The following is a 13,730-nucleotide window of genomic DNA, read 5'->3' on the forward strand; positions in this document are numbered from 1 at the left end:
GCCCTTTTTTATCCTTCAGCTGGGGAGCCAAAGACAGACCCACAGAAAACACAGACAATACACATTTCTTCTCTCTCTTGCCCACTCTCCATTCGTTGACATCATGGAGTCCTTCTTTAGCTTCTACCTACCCACCATGGCCATTATCACTGCATCCATCTTTATGACTAACCCTCACCACCACTTACACACACACACACACACACACACACATACACCTTGCTCTCCCTGTGTAACCTAGAACACTGTGATCTTGCCATAGAGTCCTCAATATCTGCTAGAATGTAGTTCAATGATAGATGCTTATCATGCACATGGCCCTGGGTTCAATCCCTAGCACACCATGTAACAAACCAAAAAGTAAGCATAAACATGTCTTATATACCTGTAGTCCAAGTTATTTGAAAGGCTGAGGCAGGAGGATCCCTTGAGCTCAAGAATTGTTAAGACCCCAGTCAAAAATAAATAAATAAATAAGGAACAGAATTCTCAGTATCCTTGTTCTTAATCTTTCCAACTCTGGATCAATTGTTTAGTCTTTGTTCTCTATCATTGAGAACTCCAGGAGAAAAAACACAAAACCTCTTAGATACCTGGGTCATGAGAGACCAGTTAAGACTACTAACCTCCTAATTAGAATGTAAGTTCCTTGAGAACAGGGTACAGTTAACCCCAGGGCACCCCAGCAAGATCAATAAACCTTTGATGGTATAAATTAATCCCACAAATAAGAAACCAGAGGGATCAACAGTCTTTGACAAATAATCTAATTTTTAAAGCATTCATACCTAGATGTTTAGATGAGGATAAATACATGAAGTTTGTATGTGCTATTCCAAAATAAAGCATTCAAAAAAGCAGCCCCAGAAGGGCCTGCTACCTGTGAAACAACTAGTAAAAGATACTCTCTGGACTTCAGAGTTGTAAAACTCTTCAAACTTACAACTCTAAATGGTTTCTAACTTAAGAGTGTCTTCCTGTTAGTGGAAGCAATGGCGTGAGATCTCACCATATGAAACCACCTCTAGAGCTTCACCAAGTAGAAGGAGCCATCCTGGGGTCATATCTATGTTTCCTCCATGGAAAAAATAGAAGAATCTCTCCATCCATGTTAACCACAAAAGCAAATGCTGAAGGATCCTGTAATATTTCATTTTAGAAAGGGGAAAGTTAACCTTCCATCAGGGCAGTGGCCACCGTGAGGTATGAGGTTTCCGGGGGACCCTGCTGCCTGAACAGGAGGCCCCAGGGAGTCCTGGGTACTTTGAGCCCACGTGGGAATGTGGAACACTCTTTCTTTAAGCCAGGGGCAAACCTCCTCCCTGCTGACTGGGGACCACTGCTCTGCCAAGCAGATCTCTGGAGGCTGTGAACCTCGTAAGAGCTTGCCAAGAGCACACCAAATGTTGCCCGATTCTCCTACCAATGTAATAATATCTGACCAGAGGCTGATTGGACAGCACACAGTGTCATTTCCTCTAATTAAGGAACTCTCAAGAAAAACTGAAATAGCCATGAAGCACTGTCAGCAGAGCAATCAGCGCCCACAATTAGCTGTCAACTCCAACTCCTGGGCTGAGCATTTGTGGGGAGCCGGGCCAGTTGTTATGAGTTTCCAAATCAGCACTGCAGCAGGAGTCAAAGATGACAAGGACAGAGAGAGGGGCCAGAGACTGCTGCACACCAATGGCACCTGCGTCAACCTCCTCTGGTGAGGGGACCGGCAGGGTGCGTCACTGCAGAAGTTGCTGCCCGGTCCTGTGAGTGCCTTTGATTGCTTGTTGTTGCGAGGCAATGCAGAGATCTAATGAAGAACACTACAGCCAGCTTCTCCAGCAGCTGGAAATCTGCTGGCTGCAGCCTGGGCTGTTATATGTCCTCAGTGACCTTTCTTTTCCTGGAATAATTCCACCCATTCTTTAAAATCTATAAGCAGCTCCTGCCCTTCTCCTTTATGTGAGCTTCAACACACATGACCTCTCCCTTTCTTAGCTTCCCTATTACCATCTATAGCACAAGGGCATTACTAGCAGGAGTTGAGGAGATAGATAAAGCAACAAATAGAACACGATTGTCACAATATGTAATAATATATAACAATTAGCAAATGATACCCTCACACATGCATACAAAAGAATTATTAGGAGGAACATCATTTTTCCTTCCCAACCATTTCTGCCTGGGCACATGAAACAAAACTGTCTCCTGGAAACTATTAGAAGATAATTCCTCCCTGTCACTAAATCCTTTCACCCCCAAAGGAGTGACTTCTTGAATTGTTGAGATTGAGTATGGTTAAGTGCATAGAGGTCTGGTCACCCTTCCTTCTGTTTCTGCATTTTTTTTCCCATAAACATGATTTTGGCAATAAAAGCAATGGAGAGCTCAACTATGGTAGAACCTCTTCATAATTTTAGCTCATTCTCCAACCTAGGATCCCTGGTCACAGAGCTAACCTGTGGCTCCCTGTTGGCCCAGCATCTGCATTTAGTTCTCTATCCACAGCAAACCTAACCCTGATTGCTCTGCTGCAGGAATCTGCCCAACTTAAAGGCCCAATGACCAGTCTCCCCTGTAAATCAAGGTGACCTCTGAGATTAAAGCAGAAGTCATTGGCCAGGACAGACAAGTCTTTACCAAACACACAAACGAAAAGCATGACCTCGTGCCCTTCTCTGGTTATTTGCTTGGAACACATATGTGATGGTCACAAAGTCAACAAGATACTTTAAAACAATTTAATGATATTTCCAGAAAACTTGACTTCCTGTCTCTTGCTAAATGGGGAAGAGGGATGTGTTTAGAAGACCTGAGTCTAAAAGGAAAAGGAAAGCAGAGGCTAGCTAATCCTACCTTGTGGCCAGCACTTTTATGGAACCAAAGGAAAGAGAATAGCTTAAGAATTGGGATAGATGTAAAATTAACCTTCACCAAAAGTTGAGAAAACTATCCTTTGAGCAGCCCCCTCCCATCATTCCAACACATAATGCTTAAAGTTAGGAAGATTAAAAACTTGAGGGCTCTTGGCAAGAACCTGGATAGAAGAAGGGGTTCTCTTGCTAGGACCCTGTGGGCTTGGTTTAAAAGCATGAAAAGCAGCTTCATTCAAGAACCTGTTTTTTGAACAGACACCAAGATGGAGAGAGGGAGACCTGCCTCAGGAGACAGACTGCATAGGTGTCTGTTTGGATTGCTATAAAAAATACCACAGAGTGAGTGGCTTATAAACAACAAACACTTATTTCTCATGGTTCTGGAGATAAAGGTGCCAAAAGCTTCAGTGTTTGGTGAGGGGGTCTTTTCCTAGTGCATAGACAGTCCTTGCTATGTACTCACACAGTAGGTAAAGCACACAAGTTCCCTCAGTCTTATTTTTTTATTTTTTAGCACTTTTTAAAAAACGTTTTTATTAGTGCATCCTAATTATACATTATAGTGGGTTTCATTTTGACATAATCATATGTGCATAGAATATAATTTGCTCCATTTCAGTCCCCACGTAGCACTTTAAAAAATCCTAGATTGATTTCCTTTGCAATTAATGGTTTCCTAGCAGGTGAAAACTCAAGACAATAAACCTTTTAAAGTATACAATGTGAGAATATTAAAGAGATCCATTAATGCCGAGAATTTTTGAGCTGCTGAGGAAGACAACCTGAGCCGCCTTTGCTTATGGTAAGATATTCTAGGTTTCTCATCACAGGAAGCCTGCTGCATTGTGGGTAATTTCCCTTGGAATTTCCTCAGGCTGCAGGTGAGGTGGCACAGGCCTATAATCTCAGCAGCTCAGGAGGCTGAGGCAGGAGGTTCACGAGTTCAAAGCCAGCCTCAGCAATAGCAAGGCACTAAGCAATTCAGTGAGACTCTGTTTCTAAATAAAATACAAAATAGGGCTGGGGATGTGGTTCAGTGGCCAAGTGCCCCTGAGTTGAATCCACAGTACAAAAAGAATGCCCCAGGCTTCTTTTTAAAGGCATGAATTCCATTCGTGACAGCTCCACCCAATTATCTAATCACCTCATGAAGACCCTCACCTCTTAATATCATCACTTGGGGTTTCAACATGTGCATTGGGGGTTGGGGAGTTGGCCAGACATTCAAATCCTAACCACAGGTCTAGAAATCCTTTTAAGAGGAAACACCAGGAAAATCACTGCTAGAAGAGTCAAGGTTTTAGAATGCTAGGAACACAAAGCTCAAGGAGGAAATTTAAAAAAAAAAAAAAAAGCTTTAAATATTCATAACCATGGTAATTGTTCAATTAAACTAAGTTGAATAATTTAGCTATAAAATGCATTTAAATTCATTAATTTTGTGCCTTGTACCTCAGGGTATCCTTAGAGTTATCTTCACAATATTTTGATAGGAAAATTTTAATCTCATTACTTAAAGTAGAGTTGGCTACAAAAAAAAAATTGAAACCATGATTATGTAAAACATTGCTTCTCAACCATTCAAGTGCGTATGGATCACTCTTATCAATCTTGTTAAAATGCAAATTCAGATTCATCAGGTCTGAGCTGGGGCCCCTGATTCTGCTCTGAGCAGATGCTGATGCCATTGAACCCAAGTGTATACAAAAGTAACCAAAATAGTTCTGGCATCATATGAAAGTATAAATTACTGGGACAGAGGCAGACTTCATGGATCAGCTATGCCTTTTATTCAGCAGTGGAGTCAATCCGTCAGGCATCGGATGGGCTCACTTTCTGGGTAGAAAATGGCCCCAATCACAGAGGAGATATGGGTTTATATAGGTTGCACACTGGGAGATTAACTGACCATTGAAGATTTTAGCAGAACATATCAGTTGGGGCATTCAGAAAACATGTTATAAGAATCTGAAATTTATTTTAACTGGGCAGAGTTATTATAGGACAAGAATAGAGAGTCCATTGCACTGTCACTGGGAAAGGATGTATTAGGAAAGGATCGATGTTATCAGTGCTTCACCTGCTTCCTCCCTCCCTCTTCCCAGGCCACTGTTTTTGGGGGTTGTCATTTCCATTCACCAAGACCACCACTGGAGTAACAGTAACATCAAAGGTTAAATACATCCAAGCTGGAAGTCGAGGGAACCACTCCTGAGATGGCAGGGAACCAGGAGGATCTATCGGAATTAGTGATACACTCCTTAGTTCCACAGACCTCAGTAGTCCTCTTTCTAATCCTTTATTTCACACTCCTCTTCTGGGCACTTCTCCAGGATACCTGTTCTGCTGTCTCTTTGTCTTTTTCATTTCCCTCTCCTGAAGGCAATTCTGTCAGGCAGAAGCAAGTCTTCCTCTGTCCCTCACCCCAGACCTCACATTAAGATATTCTATATTGTTCAATTCCTGCCACTGAGGCCTGTATTGCCTGGGAGGGAAAAAAAAAACACTGGGAATGATTGGCCAAAATGTATTGCTATAATATGTGATTGTAACAACAAATCACACCATTATGCACAACTATAATTCACCAATTAAAAATATGAAAAAAAATTGCCAGGCGCAATGGCATATGCCTGTAATCCCAGCAGTTGGGGAGGCTGAGGCAGGAGGATTGTGAGTTCAGAGCCAGCCTCAGCAAAAAGCAAGGCACTAAGCAACTCAGTGAGATTCTGTCTCTAAATAAAATACAAAATAGGGCTGGGGATGTGGCTCAGTGGCCAAACAAGTGCCCTGAGCCCAATCCTCGTAACCACACAGCCCTCAAAAAAAAAAAAAAAAAAAAAAACCAAGAAAGAAAGAAAATGTATATATAAGAAAAAAGAAGGAAAAAAAGGAAAGTCAAATATAGCCAACCCAAGAAAAGAATAACATTTTAATCCTCTCTGTTTTCCTAGTAAGTTTTGGATTATAGTTTTCTGTTTTGTTTTGGTTCAGCTTTTATTCATTTCTGACTGGCAAATTTATTTGCACCAAAACTTACATCAGTGACTCTTAAAATGATGCAACACAGTTTGGCATCCACTTACACTGTAGAAAGGCACCAAGAATATCAGTCTCATCCTAACAACAAGAAAAAGCTACATAATCAACAAAATCATAACTTGTATTGAGCCCTTCAGAAAGCAAGGCCTCAAGGCAACCAGGGGAACTAATTTGCAAATAGTGATATGCCTCTCCAAGAGGAAACAGGACACATACACTGTCACTTCTGGCAGGGCATAGTAGGAAGAGGTGGCCATCATAAATGCAGACATGAGAAAACAGCTAAACTTTAAATGAGTTTTTAAAGGACAAGTGTGGGCTAGCAAGGCAATGTAGAATCCCTGGGAACCTCAGAAGTATGAATTCAAACTCTCTCTCTCTCTCTCTCTCTCTCTCTCTCTCTCTCTCTCTAGCTTTTTTTTTTCCACCTGTCTGCAATGGGTGCTCATGAGAAAGAGTAAAGGCAAGGTCAGGGACTGGAGAATGCTTCCTTTAGTGGGACACGGGCAAGAAATTCTATCAATTTTTCATAATTTTATTTCAAAGTAATCCACAGGTTTCAACCACTGGACAAGGAGCAGAAAACCTCCCTAATTCCCATGTCAGAGCAAAGATCCTTTGATCCTTGGAAAGGGACAGAAGCAATAGCCTGCCATCTGTCCCAAGGAAGAACAAGAAACTCTCAGGTCCAGAATCCTGCACTGACACAAACAGGAAGTCTGCTCTCACTGAGAGAGGGGCCGGAAACTCTCTCTCACCCAAGATACCCCACAGATACAAGGCAGAGATTGACCACTATAAAGAGCAGGAAACTGACAAAGCTCAGCCCCAAGGCCCAGATATAAAAGGCCTAAGACTGAGGTTAACCAGAAGAACTGAGAAACCATCTTCACAGCTTTGCACTGAGCAATGACCAAGAGCAGTCTACTGCTAAGAGATAGTACAAACACAGAGAAAGAGCACGTCTGCGGAGCAGGTGTGGAAGATCATCTGGAAGCAGGTGTGGAGCAGGTGTGGAAGATCATCTGGAAGCAGGTGTGGAGCAGGTGTGGAAGATCATCTGGAAGCTGAGGATGGAGTAGAACACTGACAGTTTGTTATACCAAACAAAACTCAGCATACGGCAACTCACTGGAGAAATCTGAAGTCTTGTACACTTCAGTTAACTACAGAAATTAGAAGCACAACCCCACCCAAACTCACTACTAACAAATAACATTGCCAAAAACCAACAAGATTGACTCAGCCTCTGTCAACAGCCTTACAGAAGGAGAGATATATTCATTATTTAATTTATTAACCAGTATTCTATGAAGAGGGACTCTAGAGAATGGGAGAAAATCTTTGCCACCTGCACCTCATATACAGCATTAATCTCCAGGATATATGAAGAACTCAAAAAACTGAACACCAAGAAAACAAATAACCCAATCAATAAATGAGCAAAGGCGCTGAACAGATACTTCACAGAAGAAGTAATAGGATAGGTCAACAAATATATGAAAAAATGTTCAACATCTCTAGCAATTAGAGAAATGTAAATTAAAACTACACCAAGATTCCATTTCATTCTAGTCAGAATGGCAATTATTAAGAATTCAAGTAACAATAAATGTTGGTGAGGCCGTGGGAGAAAAGGTACACTCATACATTGCTGGTGGGAATGCAAATTGGTGCAGACACTCTGGAAAGCATTTTGGAAAACTTGAAATGGAACCACCATTTGACCCAGTTATCCCACTCCTCAGTATATACCCTTAAAAATCAGCATTGATGCTTCCACATCAATGTTTATAGCAGCTCAATTCACAATAGTTAAGCTATAGAACCAACCTAGGTGCCTTTCAATAGATGAATAGAAAAGAAAATGTGGCACTTACACACAATGGAATATTTCAGCCAGAAAGAATAATGAAATTATGGCATTTACCAAGAAATGGATGGAACCAAGGCTATCCTGCTAAGTGAAATAAGCCAATTCCAAAATACCAAAGGCCAAATGTTCTTTCTGATATGCAGATGCTTACAATAGGTGGGTAGGGTAGGAGAAGAATGGAGGTTCACCAGATTTAACAGATGAAGGGAGGGAGGATAAGAATGGGAAAGACTTTAGAATGAACCAGACATAACTTTCTTATGTTCATATATGAAAACACAACTAGTGTAACTCCACACCATGTTTAACCATAAGTTATACTTCATGTATATATGATATATCAAAATACATTCTGCTGTCATGTATAACTAAAAATAACAAATTTTTTAAAAAACAGTGTTCTATGAACACTGCCTGACCTTTAATTAAAATTACAAGATATTCAACAAAACAAGGAAAATAAAAAACAACTCATTGTCAAGATCAAGCAATCAACAGAACTAGATAGAGAGATGTCCCAGTTATTGAAAGAATCAAAGACTTTAAAATATCTATGATTAACATGTTAAAGACTCTCACAGAGAAAAGAAAAACGATAAATTGCAAGAAAAGATGGAGAGTCTCAGTAGACAGAGGAAAACTATGGGAAAGAATCAAATATAAATTCTAGAAGTAAAAAGGAAATATTGGAAGTGAAGAATTTCTCTGACAGTCTGATCAGTAGACAGAAATAGTTAAGAAAGGAGTCAGTAAACTGAAAGACAGTCAATAGAAATTTTCCAAACTGAAATCCAAAGGGAAAGGAGAACTTAAAAAGAGAGAGAGAGAGCTGGTAGTATAGGACCAGGCTATAAATAGTGATATACGCATGTTATTAGAGTTCCAAAGGAAGGGGAGAAAGAGAGAGGTGAAAAGTGATTAAAAGAGGAAAAGGACAGGTTTTTTTTTAGCATGTAATACTAGAAAATTTAGTCATTCATATAACATGAGTAACTAAATGATTCATATAACACAAATAATGTGAACTTTGACCTTTCCTCAGACAATACACAAACTTACCTCAAAATGAACCAAATAACTGTACAACTTAACACAGTAAAATTTCAGCAGCATATGAAAAAACTTTAGTTCCTCCTTAGCCTCTCTTGCACTTGGAATTATGAGTCTTTGTAATTTTAGCAATGAGAATTAGTTTTTAATATTATCCCATTATAGTTTCAATTTCACATAAAATGGTGTTGAGCATCTTGGGGAAGTGTTTTTTTCAAATCATGCACCTGTTTTTAAAATTAAACGCCTTCATATTATGAAACTACTATGGGATGTATTTTGTATACAAACCCTTTATCAAATATGTGTACAATTTCTAAAATAAATAAAATCTTTATACCCTCGGTTTAGCAAGAATTTCTTAGGACACAAAACTATTCCTCCATAAAAGAAAAAAAACTATAAATTGAACTTCATCAAAATTTTTAGATTACTGCTCTTTGAATAACACTTTTTATAGCATGAACAAACAAGCTGGAGACTGAGAAAAGATATTTGCATTTAAGCACATATTTAATAAAGGGTTTGTATACAAAATACATCCCGTAGTAGCTTCATAATATGAAGATGTATAATTTTAAAAACAGGTGAATGATTTGAAAAAACACTTCTCCAAGATGCTCAACACCATTTTGTGTAAAATTGGAACTACAATGGGATAACATTAAAAATTAATTCTAATTTCTAAAATTACAAAGACTCATAATTCCAAGGGCTGGAGAGTCTGTGGAGGAACTAAAGCTTTCATATACTGCTAATTGGAATGTAAAATGTCATGGTCACTATGAGAACAGTTTGGGGATATTTTTTAAATAATGTTAAACATGTCCTCACTACAGTTCCAACGTGATGCAGTAAATCCACTCCTAGTAAAGGGCTGATTGGAAGAAGAGGTGTGTCTGTTTCTGAGTTTCAGAGAAATGAAAAGGCATGTCCGCACAGAGGCCTGTTCATGAATATTTATAGCAGCTTTCTCCACAGTAGCCAAACTCTGTAAGTAACCCGAACATTTATTAATTTGTGAAGGGATAAGTGAACCATGGTTCATCACACAATAGAATTGTACTCAAGAAAAAAGGAACAAACTATTGGTATTTACTACAACATGGATGAATCTCAACAAATGTATGCCAAGTGGAAGAAGCTGAAATGAAAAACTATGTACTACACAATTCCACTTATATATTCTGGGGACAAAAAAGGAAAAATTGAGGGACAAATCAGATCATGGTTTTTAATGGCTGAAGCTAGGGAGAATGGATTGAGCACTAAGGACCACTCTTTGGGGTGCTGGGCATAGTCTACATCTTGACTGTGGTGGGAGTTGCACCACTGTATATATTTGTTGAAACTTTCCAAATCTTGTCTTTCAAGAGAGTAAATTTTACTGGGTGTTAATTAAAACTCAGAAAAACTAACCAAAATAAATGAATATGATAAATAGTGCCTTGGCAAAAGAATGGACTTGGTCCACTAGCTACCCACATAGAAAAAAAAAAAAAATCTCTACTCTCTATCTCAGACCATGTATAATTAAATGGAGTCTACATGAATTATAGATTAAAATGTAAGGGTAAAATAACAAAGCTTTCAGAAGAAATCATAAAATATCTTTGTGATCTTGGAATAAGGCCAAGATTTCTTAAATAAAATGTAATACTATTAACTACAAAGGAAAAAATTGATCCTTGACACTATTTTAAAGGAATTTTCATTCCTTAGAAAGAGAGTAAAAAGGGAAATCAAAAAAGAGAGGATATATTTGCTGTGTGTGTGTATGTGTATGTGTGTGTGTGTCCTATTCTGGTCTTATGTCCAGAATACATGTCATTTAAAATGTCTATAATAAAAAAATATAATTTAAATAAGAAAGGCAACTCAATTTTTTCACGTTTTTTAAAACATTTGAAAGTGCTCAAGATATCCAGTAGTCAATTCATCTATGAAAAGATTTGCAGCCACATTAGTCTATAAGAAAATGCAAATTAAAACTAGAATGTTACACTACAAAATACCCACAGGAAGCATTTCAATGAAAGTAAGTAAATAAATAAAAACAGAAAATATCTTGTATTAGAAAGAACATGGAGAAATTAGAACACTCATGCACTCCTGGTTGGAGTGTAAAATTTTGAAACTGATCCAACCATCTCGGAAAACTAATATTATCTTCTAAAGCAGACCATGGATCCTAAGTCCCAGAAACTCCTCTCTTGCACACATAGCCAAAAAACATGCACCAATAATCAAAAGTGTAACAACAAAACTGACTTGAGAAAAAAATACCAAAAAAGTCATACCATAGATGAGAACATCAGGCCCAGTTTTACTGTCAAGTTCCACCATACATTCAAATAGCAAGTAATTGCAATATTTTGAAAATCATTCCTGATAAGGAAAATACTAGAAAGAAATTTTTAATTCAATCTCACTTATGACTACAGTTTAGCAAACTACATATAAACATATAGCTAAATATAGAAGAATAATATATTATGACCAAGTTGGTTTTATCTCATCATTGCAAGTTAGATTCGGTTTTTTTAAAAAAATCCATAAATATAAAAAAATAACACTTAAAGATGAAAAAATATGTCATCTGGTCATCCCAGTAAACACAGAAAAACATTTAACAAAATTTAGTAAGCTAGGAATAAAAGAGAAACTTGTTATTTTCATACCAGCGATTAAATCCAAGGATGCTTTACCACTGAGCCACATCCTTAGGCCCTTTTAACTTTTATTTTGAGACAGGGTCTTGCTAAGTTGCTTAGGTCCTCCCTAAATTGATGAGGCTGGCCTTGAACTTACAATCCTCCTGTCTCAGCTTCCGGAACCACTGGGATCACAGGTGTGAGCCACCACCCCCAGCAAAGAGAAACTTCTTAATCTGATATAGAATGTTATCAAAATACCTCCATCAAAAGAGTGTACCATCATTAATTTATTACACTTTAGCTAATGTTGAATATTTGGATTCCCTTTCTTCTTATTCTGTTGAATATTTGTTGACTATTTAGATTCCCTTTCTTTTTATTTTGTTGTTATAATTTAGGGTGGAATGAATATCTTTGTGCGTGTTCATCAAATTGCCTAACTTCTTAATGCCTCTGATTCCTCACAGATAGGATACACCTAACACAGCAACTAACTCATATGGGTATGAAAAGGGTTAAATATAACATTGCATTTAGGTCTTAAGGAGGCAGGGGGGAAAAAAGTATGGCTTATAAATCTGAGAAACACTTGTTCTGTATTTACCTGGTGGCGGATCTCCCACAGCACGCCAAAGCCTCAAGTCAGATGTCACTCTGTCAAAAAACAAAGATCATTATTTTAGATTATCAGGAACTAAGGATATACTTACTATCTGAAGACCGCAACCAGTGGTGGGACTGTCACCTGCTCTAGGATTCCTGGGCATCATCTGACACTTTCTTCCATCCCATCCTCTAGCCCTCTAATGCGTGGAGTGTGACCCTGCCGTGGTCCTCTCATCTGCCTGGGATCTACAGCACTTCATTTTTGCCACAGCCTGGGTGATAATTTTAAAACTTGAGCAGGACACTCTTCTCCTGAAACCCCTTCCACAATTTCCCCTGACCCCTTCCATGAAGGACAGACTCCTTGCCATGGTTAGAAGGCCCGGCCTCCACTTCATGCTCCTGACATTCATTCCTGTACCATTCTCTGGGCTCCAGCTGCTCCAGTGGTCCTTGAGCTCTCCACTCCTGCACTCCCTGCTGTCGCATGCACTTCTCACTCTGCCAGCCCTGTCCTTCCCCCTTCCCCCCTCCCCTCCACCGGGCTCACTCCCATGCATCCTTCTGATCTCCACCTAAGAGTTGGATCAGCTGCTGCCCTTGACTGTTGGACTCCCTGTGAACATACCCAGAAGGCTGTACTTTTCCTTCTGTAACACCGTACCTGCAACGCGTTTACTCAATCTCTCTGGTCTCCACTGTGACAAGGAATCATCTCTGTTCTCAGCTGTACCCTCCATGCCTAGCCCAGCAGTAGTCTCCCAGAAGACACTGAAGTCCTCATTGAGTAAATCCTTAGCTTTCCAACTCATCGTTTGATTCACACTGACAATTTCATAGGTGTCTCACTTCAATACCATATTTCATTGTTATGATTCACTGATCAGAAGCAATGTATTATATACACAAAGAAGAAAATGGCAGCACATTGAAATGTGATAGAAGGCTAAGACAATATTTTTAATGCTATACTTATTATTGCTTTTTTTAGACATGGTGTTTTATTTTGTCTATAAAATGGAAAATATGAAAATATAAGTGAAATAAATTGGGTAGGTATTTCCATTTAAATTGGTGTCCCCACAGTATTGTCCTCTATGCTACCAAGAGTATAAGTGGTATGGCATTTCTTACAAGAAGGCTCAAGGACTGTCTTTGGGACTTTTTCCTAAGTTTACGACATCTTTGAATAAGTATTGATGTTGGCAAGAAAATCTTAGTAATACGTGTCAACAATTTGATTTCAGCCTAAGACCCACATTTCTTTCTCAATCATCCTATGCATCACTGACAGAAACCATCAGGGGCTTTACTTCATACAAACAGAACAGTAATTTCACATAAGGACAGGCATTGCCACTACAGAGACTCTACAGAGACCTTTGCAAAGTTAACAAAAGAACAATGCAAGTTCCCTCCCCCCCCCCACACACACACAGACCATATTCACTCACATGTGGTTAGAGGCATGACCACAAATTTTTATTCCTCACATATTGGGTGGGGGACAAATCAGCCCACATTCCTGTAGCTAAGCCCTGGCCCTGGTGCTTCCTGTCCAGAGGAAGAAGGCATTTCTGACTTCCCACTACCCAATGGAGGACAGCAGTCTCCCTGAGGAGTCTC

At 39.1% G+C, this 13,730-nt stretch overlaps 1 protein-coding gene across 3 annotated transcripts in view; it reads right to left on the reverse strand.

The window, feature by feature from the left end:
• The window catches only part of Ncald (neurocalcin delta), a 400,078-nt gene that overhangs the window by 275,237 nt on the left and 111,111 nt on the right, over positions 1 to 13,730 (reverse strand). For all 3 annotated transcript variants that reach the window (XM_058585646.1, XM_046464773.2, XM_046464771.2), the window contains exon 2: positions 12,103 to 12,152. The gene's annotated coding sequence lies outside the window, so the exon portion shown is untranslated. The remainder of the gene's footprint in view (positions 1 to 12,102; positions 12,153 to 13,730) is intronic.

The sequence above is a fragment of the Marmota monax genome, unplaced genomic scaffold, assembly GCF_021218885.2.
Source record: "Marmota monax isolate L192 unplaced genomic scaffold, Marmota_monax_Labrador192_F-V1.1 WCK01_AAM20220418_F8-fsc00003, whole genome shotgun sequence".
Taxonomy (NCBI): domain Eukaryota; kingdom Metazoa; phylum Chordata; class Mammalia; order Rodentia; family Sciuridae; genus Marmota; species Marmota monax.